This window comes from Artibeus jamaicensis, unplaced genomic scaffold (assembly GCF_021234435.1).
Source record: "Artibeus jamaicensis isolate MK-2021 breed Jamaican fruit bat unplaced genomic scaffold, CSHL_Jam_final scaffold_378, whole genome shotgun sequence".
NCBI classification, from domain to species: Eukaryota; Metazoa; Chordata; class Mammalia; order Chiroptera; family Phyllostomidae; genus Artibeus; species Artibeus jamaicensis.
The window spans coordinates 3403622-3410030 of record NW_026522044.1 but is presented as its reverse complement, the minus strand read 5'-3'; the positions used below and the strand labels follow the sequence as shown (position 1 = coordinate 3410030).

Below are 6409 nucleotides of genomic sequence, written 5' to 3'. Positions count from 1 at the left end.
GGGGGGGGAAACGGGAGGGAGGGGGGAGACCGGGCGGGGGGGGAAGAGAAAAAAAAATGTACTTGAAAAGTAACCAAATAAAAAAAAAAAGAACAAATGTAATGGCATAATCAATAAAAAAAATCAACAACAAAAGAAATAAAATAAAAAAGTGAAAAAAATAGGATAATACATATGATTTCATTCATATGTGTAATCTAATGAACAAAAGAAACTAACAAACAAAATAGAAACAGACTCATAGAGAACAGACTTACAGCTGTCAGAGAGGAGAGGGTGTGGGGGCGCTGAGTAAAATAGGTGAAGGGATAACCTCATCAGCACAGACAACAGCATAATGATTACCAGAGGGGAAATGGGGAGGGGAGGTAAAAGAGGGTATGGGAGGCTAAATGATGATGGAAGGAAATGAGTTGGGGTGGTGAACACAATACAATATACAAATGATATATTATAGAATCATATACCTGAAACCTATATTATTCTATAAACCAATGTCACCCCAATGAATTCAGTAAAAGTAAGAGAATAACAGTACCTATAACATAAGGTTTCTATGAACATTAAATAAGGCAATGCATATAAAGTACTTACCACAGTGTCTGCCACATGAGCACTAAATAAATACATAGTGTCAACTAGGCAAGAATAAAGAGATCAAGGAAATATGAGAACAAAAGTCATGTGTAGATGGAATGACTGTATGAGAGATATGGAAGTTTAAGAAGTTGCGGTTAATTAGAAAATCATTAAGATTTACACGTTCAGAGAAACTTCTCTAGTAACAAACTATAGAAATGATCCCTGAAAGTATAGTCTTGAGGATTATTAAGATTTAAGAATGATTGTAGGTAAATAGAATTTTCAGGGATTGATCATGGGAGATGTTACTCAAGTATAATGGAGTTCACTGGTGTGAAAATGGAGGCATTTCAAGATTTGGCTGTTGGATGAGCATTCTAAATTAGTTTTAAAATTCCAAGATTTTGGCAAGAGTTGAGTTAGATAAGAAGACTTCATTCAAGTCAAGCATGAAAATCTTCAATGAGTAAGAATTGGGAGGGAGGCTTTCTTTTTTTTTAAATTTTATTTAGTTATTTTTCAAGTACAGTTTTTTGTCTATTTTTCCCATCCCAGCCTCCCCTGCCCCTTGCTCCCCACCTCCCTCCCATTTCCACCCCCCTTAGTTCTCGTCGGGAGGGAGGCTTTCAAAAGCAAATTTTTTGGTCTATATCTTCTGTAAACTCTCCAGTAAGGGGCAGATTGTGCCTCTTTTAAAGAATGTCTATTCTCTCTTTTTTAAAATAGAGTTATCATCCAGCAAGTGTTTGAGACCAAAAAAGTGTTTTAAAAGAATGAAAGAATAAATTTATTTTTTATTTATGGTAACATTAATTTTATACATAGTTAATAAAACTAGTTTGAATTACCAGCTTGGTTATAGAAATTGTAAATGAGAAGGTCATTCTCATAAAAAGTAACTGTTATACTTCAAATATTTAAGTAAGGCTCACAGGATTTCAGGAAGTTTATATGTTTTCATAGTTTCACTTTAATCATATTTTTTTGATTTTTAACTTCATCTTTTGTAAGTTCAGTAAAACATACAATAATTTTGTTAGTGTCCATATTTGTTCTTATTAAATGGAGATTAGTACAAAATCTTTATGAAATGCACTTAGTAGCTAGATCTTCTTTTCCTTTTTTTTACTGTTCATTAAATACAACCATTTGAAAACAAAACATGTCATATTATATTAGTAACAAATGAATAAGTCCTCTAAATCTACTTGTCATACTCAATGAATTTAGCATCCCATTGAAAAAAATACACTCTAACAAAAATCAATAAGTCAGACATTTTTTAAAATTTTATTTAGTTATTTTTCAAGTACAGTTTTTTGTCTATTTTTCCCATCCCAGCCTCCCCCGCCCCTTGCTCCCCACCTCCCTCCCATTTCCACCCCCCTTAGTTCTCGTCCCTGTGTCCTTCCTATTTGTTCCTCCAAATCCCTCCCCCATTTTCCCCTTAACTTCCCTTCCTTCTCCCCTCTGGTCACTATCCCTTGTTCTCTATTTCAGTGTCTTTGTTTTTTGTTTGCTTTTTTTTCTCCTTGTTTGTTTTGTTGTTTAGCTTCCTGTTAAAGGTGAGATCATATGGTATTTGTCTTTCAACCCCTGGCTTATTTCACTCAGCATAATGCTTTCCAGTTCCATCCATGTTGTTGCAAAGGGTAGTAGCTCCTTCTTTCTCTCTGCAGCATAGAATTCCATTGTGTATATGTACCACAATTTTTGGATCCATTCATTTACTGATGGGCACCTAGGTTGCTTCCAACTCTTGGCTATTGTAAATTGTGCTGCTATGAACATTGTGGTGCATAGGTTCTTTGATATTGATGTTTTAGGATTCTTAGAATATAATCCTAGCAGTGGAATTGCTGGGTCAAAAGGCAGGTCGATTTTTATTTTTCTGAGAAAATTCCATACTGTTTTCCATAATGGTTGTACCACTCTGCACTCCCACCAACAGTGGACTAAGGACCCCGTTTCCCCACAACCTCTCCAACATTTGTTGTTTGTTGCTTTGTTTATGATAGCCATCCTGACTGGTGTAAAGTGGTATCTCATTGTGGTTTTAATTTGCATCTCTCTGATACCTAATGATATTGAGCATCTCTTCATGTGTCTCTGAATGTTCTGTATGTCCTCCTTGGAGAAGTGTTTTCTCAAGTCCTTTTCCCATTTTCTAATTGGGTTGGATGTCTTCTTAGAGTGGAGTTGTGTAAGTTCTTTGTATATTTTAGAGATTAAACCTTTGTCTGAGGTATCATTGGCAAATATGTTTTCCCATACAGTTGGTTGTCTTGCTAATTTAATACTTTTTTCTTTAGCCATGCAGAAGCTTTTTATTTTGATGAGATCCCATTTTTTTTGTTTTTTTTTTATTTTATTTAGTTATTTTTCAAGTACAGTTTTTTGTCTATTTTTCCCATCCCAGCCTCCCCTGCCCCTTGCTCCCCACCTCCCTCCCATTTCCTCCCCCCCCCCCCTTAGTTCTCGTCCCTGTGTCCTTCCTATTTGTTCCTCCAAATCCCTCCCCCTTTTTCCCCTTAACTTCCCTTCCTTCTCCCCTCTGGTCACTATCCCCTTGTTCTCTATTTCAGTGTCTTTGTTTTTTGGGGTTTTTTTTTTCTGCTTACTTGTTTGTTTTGTTGTTTAGCTTCCTGTTAAAGGTGAGATCATATGGTATTTGTCTTTCAGCACCTGGCCTATTTCACTCAGCATAATGCTTTCCAGTTCCATCCATGTTGTTGCAAAGGGTAGTAGCTCCTTCCTTCTCTCTGCAGCATAGAATTCCATTGTGTATATGTACCACAATTTTTGGATCCATTCATTTACTGATGGGCACCTAGGTTGCTTCCAACTCTTGGCTATTGTAAATTGTGCTGCTATGAACATTGTGGTGCATAGGTTCTTTGATATTGATGTTTTAGGATTCTTAGGATATAATCCTAGCAGTGGAATTGCTGGGTCAAAAGGCAGGTCGATTTTTATTTTTCTGAGAAAAATCCATACTGTTTTCCATAATGGTTGTACCAGTCTGCACTCCCACCAACAGTGAACTAAGGACCCGTTTCCCCACAACCCCTCCAACATTTGTTGTTTGTTGCTTTGTTTATGATAGCCATCCTGACTGGTGTAAAGTGGTATCTCATTGTGGTTTTAATTTGCATCTCTCTGATAGCTAATGATATTGAGCATCTCTTCATGTGTCTCTGAATGTTCTGTATGTCCTCCTTGGAGAAGTGTTTGTTCAAGTCCTTTTCCCATTTTCTAATTGGGTTGGGTGTCTTCTTAGAGTGGAGTCGTAAGTTCTTTGTATATTTTAGAGATTAAACCTTTGTCTGAGGTATCATTGGCAAATATGTTTTCCCATACAGTTGGTTGTCTTGCTAATTTAATACTGTTTTCTTTAGCCATGCAGAAGCTTTTTATTTTGATGAGATCCCATTTGTTTATTCTTTCCTTTACATTCCTTGCTCTAGGGGACATATCAGTAAAGAAGTTGCTGCGTGAAATATCTGAGATTTTCTTGCCAATGTTCTCCTCTAGGACTTTAATGGTGTTATGACTTACATTTAAGTCTTTTATCCACCTTGAATTTATTTTGGTGTATGGTGTAAGTCTGTGCTCAAGTTTCATTTTTTTGCATGTAGCTGTCCAGTTCTCCCAACACCATTTGTTGAAGAGGCTATCTTTACTCCATTTTATGTTACTGCCCCCTTTGTCGAATATTAATTCACTGTAGAGAGTTGGGTTGATTTCTGGGCTCTCTGTTCTGTTCCATTGGTCTATGTGCCTGTTTTTATGCCAGTACCAGGCTGTTTTGATTACAGTGGCCTTGTAATACAGTTTGATATCAGGTATTGTGATCCTCCCTACTTTGTTCTTCTTTCTCAAAAGAGCAGCTGCTATTCGGGCTCGTTTATGGTTCCATATAAATTTTCGAAGTGTTTGTTCTATGTCTGTGAAATATGCCATTGGTACTTTAATAGGTATTGCATTGAATCTGTATATTGCTTTGGGTAGTATGGACATTTTGATGATGTTAATTCTTCCAATCCATGAACAAGGTATATGTTTCCATTTGTTTGTGTATTCCTTGATTTCGTTCTTCAGGGCTGTGTAGTTTTCTGCATACAGGTTTTTTACCTCCTTAGTTAGGTTTATTCCCAGATATTTTATTTTTCTTTTTGCTATATCAAATGGGTTTTTTTCCTTGATTCCTGCTTCTGCTGATTCATTGTTGGTATACAAAAATGCCTTTGATTTCTGGATATTGACTTTGTAACCAGCTGTTTTGCCAAACTCATTAATTAGTTTGAGCAGTTTTTCGGTAGAGTCTATAGGATTTTCCATGTACACTATCATGTCATCTGCAAACAGTGACAGTTTTGCTTCCTCCTTTCCTATTTGGATGCCTTTTATTTCCTTTTCTTGCCTGATCGCTGTGGCTAAAACTTCCAATACTATATTGAATAGAAGTGGTGAAAGTGGACATCCTTGTCTTGTTCCTGATCTTAGTGGAAAAGCTTTTAGTTTTTTCCCATTGACTATGATATTGGCTGTAGGTCTCTCATATATGGCCTTTATTATTTTGAGAAATGCTCCCTGTATTCCCACTTTGCTGAGTGTTTTTATCATAAATGGGTGTTGTACCTTATCGAAAGCTTTTTCCGCATCTATTGATATGATCATGTGATTTTTGTCTTTGCTTTTGTTTATGTGATGTATTACATTTACTGATTTGCGAATATTGAACCAATCTTGCATCCCTGGGATGAATCCTACTTGATCATGGTGTATGATCTTTTTGATATATTGTTGGATGCAATTTGCCAATATTTTGTTCAGGATTTTAGCATCTATGTTCATCAGCGATATTGGCCTGAAGTTTTCTTTCTTTGTTGCGTCTCTATCTGGTTTTGGAATTAAGATGATGCTGGCTTCATAAAAAGAATTTGGGAGTTTTCCATCCTTCTGGATTTTTTGGAATAGTCTGTGGAGAATAGGGGTTAGCTCTTCCTTAAATGCTTTGTAGAATTCTCCTGTGAAACCATCTGGTCTGGGGCTTTTGTGTGATGGGAGATTTTTGATTACTGCTTCAATTTCTTTTGCTGTTATTGGTATATTTAGATTTTCTGCTTCTTTTTCACTGAGTTTTGGAAGATTGTATTTTTCTAGAAATGTGTCCATTTCCCCTAGGTTTTCAAATTTCTTGGCATACAGTTCTTCATAGTAATTTCTTACAATCTCTTCTATTTCTGTGGTATCAGTTGTAATCTCTCCTTTTTCATTTCTGATTGTGTTTATTTGTGTCCTCTCTCTTCTTTTCTTGATGAGCCTACTTAAAGGCTTGTCTATTTTGTTTATCTTCTCAAAGAACCAACTCCTGGATTCATTGATCCTTAAAATTGTGCTTTTAGTTTCTATGTCAGTTAATTCTGCTCTAATCTTGATTATTTCCTTCCTTCTGCTTGCTCTGGGCTGTCTTTGTTGTTGTTCCTCGAGTTCTTGCAGGCGTAGGGTTAGGTTGTTTGTTTGAAATGTTTCTATTTTCTTTAGGTAGGCCCGTATTGCTATAAACTTCCCTCTCAGGACTGCCTTCGCTGTGTCCCATAAGTTTTGGGTTGTTGTGAGATCATTTTCATTTGTTTCCAAAAACTTTTTGATTTCTTCCCTAATTTCATTCTTGACCCATTCGTTGTTTAATAGCATACCATTCAGTCTCCATGTTTTTGGGTGCTTTGGGTTTTTTTCTTTGGGGTCGGTTTCTAATTTCAGTCCCTGGTGGTCAGAGAAAATGCTTGGTATGATTTCAATTTTCTTGAATTTTTTGAGGCTC

General features: G+C 36.3%; 1 pseudogene; it reads right to left on the bottom strand.

The window, feature by feature from the left end:
- Nucleotides 1-746: 746 nt before the first annotated feature.
- LOC128626208 (uncharacterized) lies at nucleotides 747-820 on the bottom strand (annotated as a pseudogene).
- Between the last annotated feature and the right edge of the window lie 5589 nt (nucleotides 821-6409).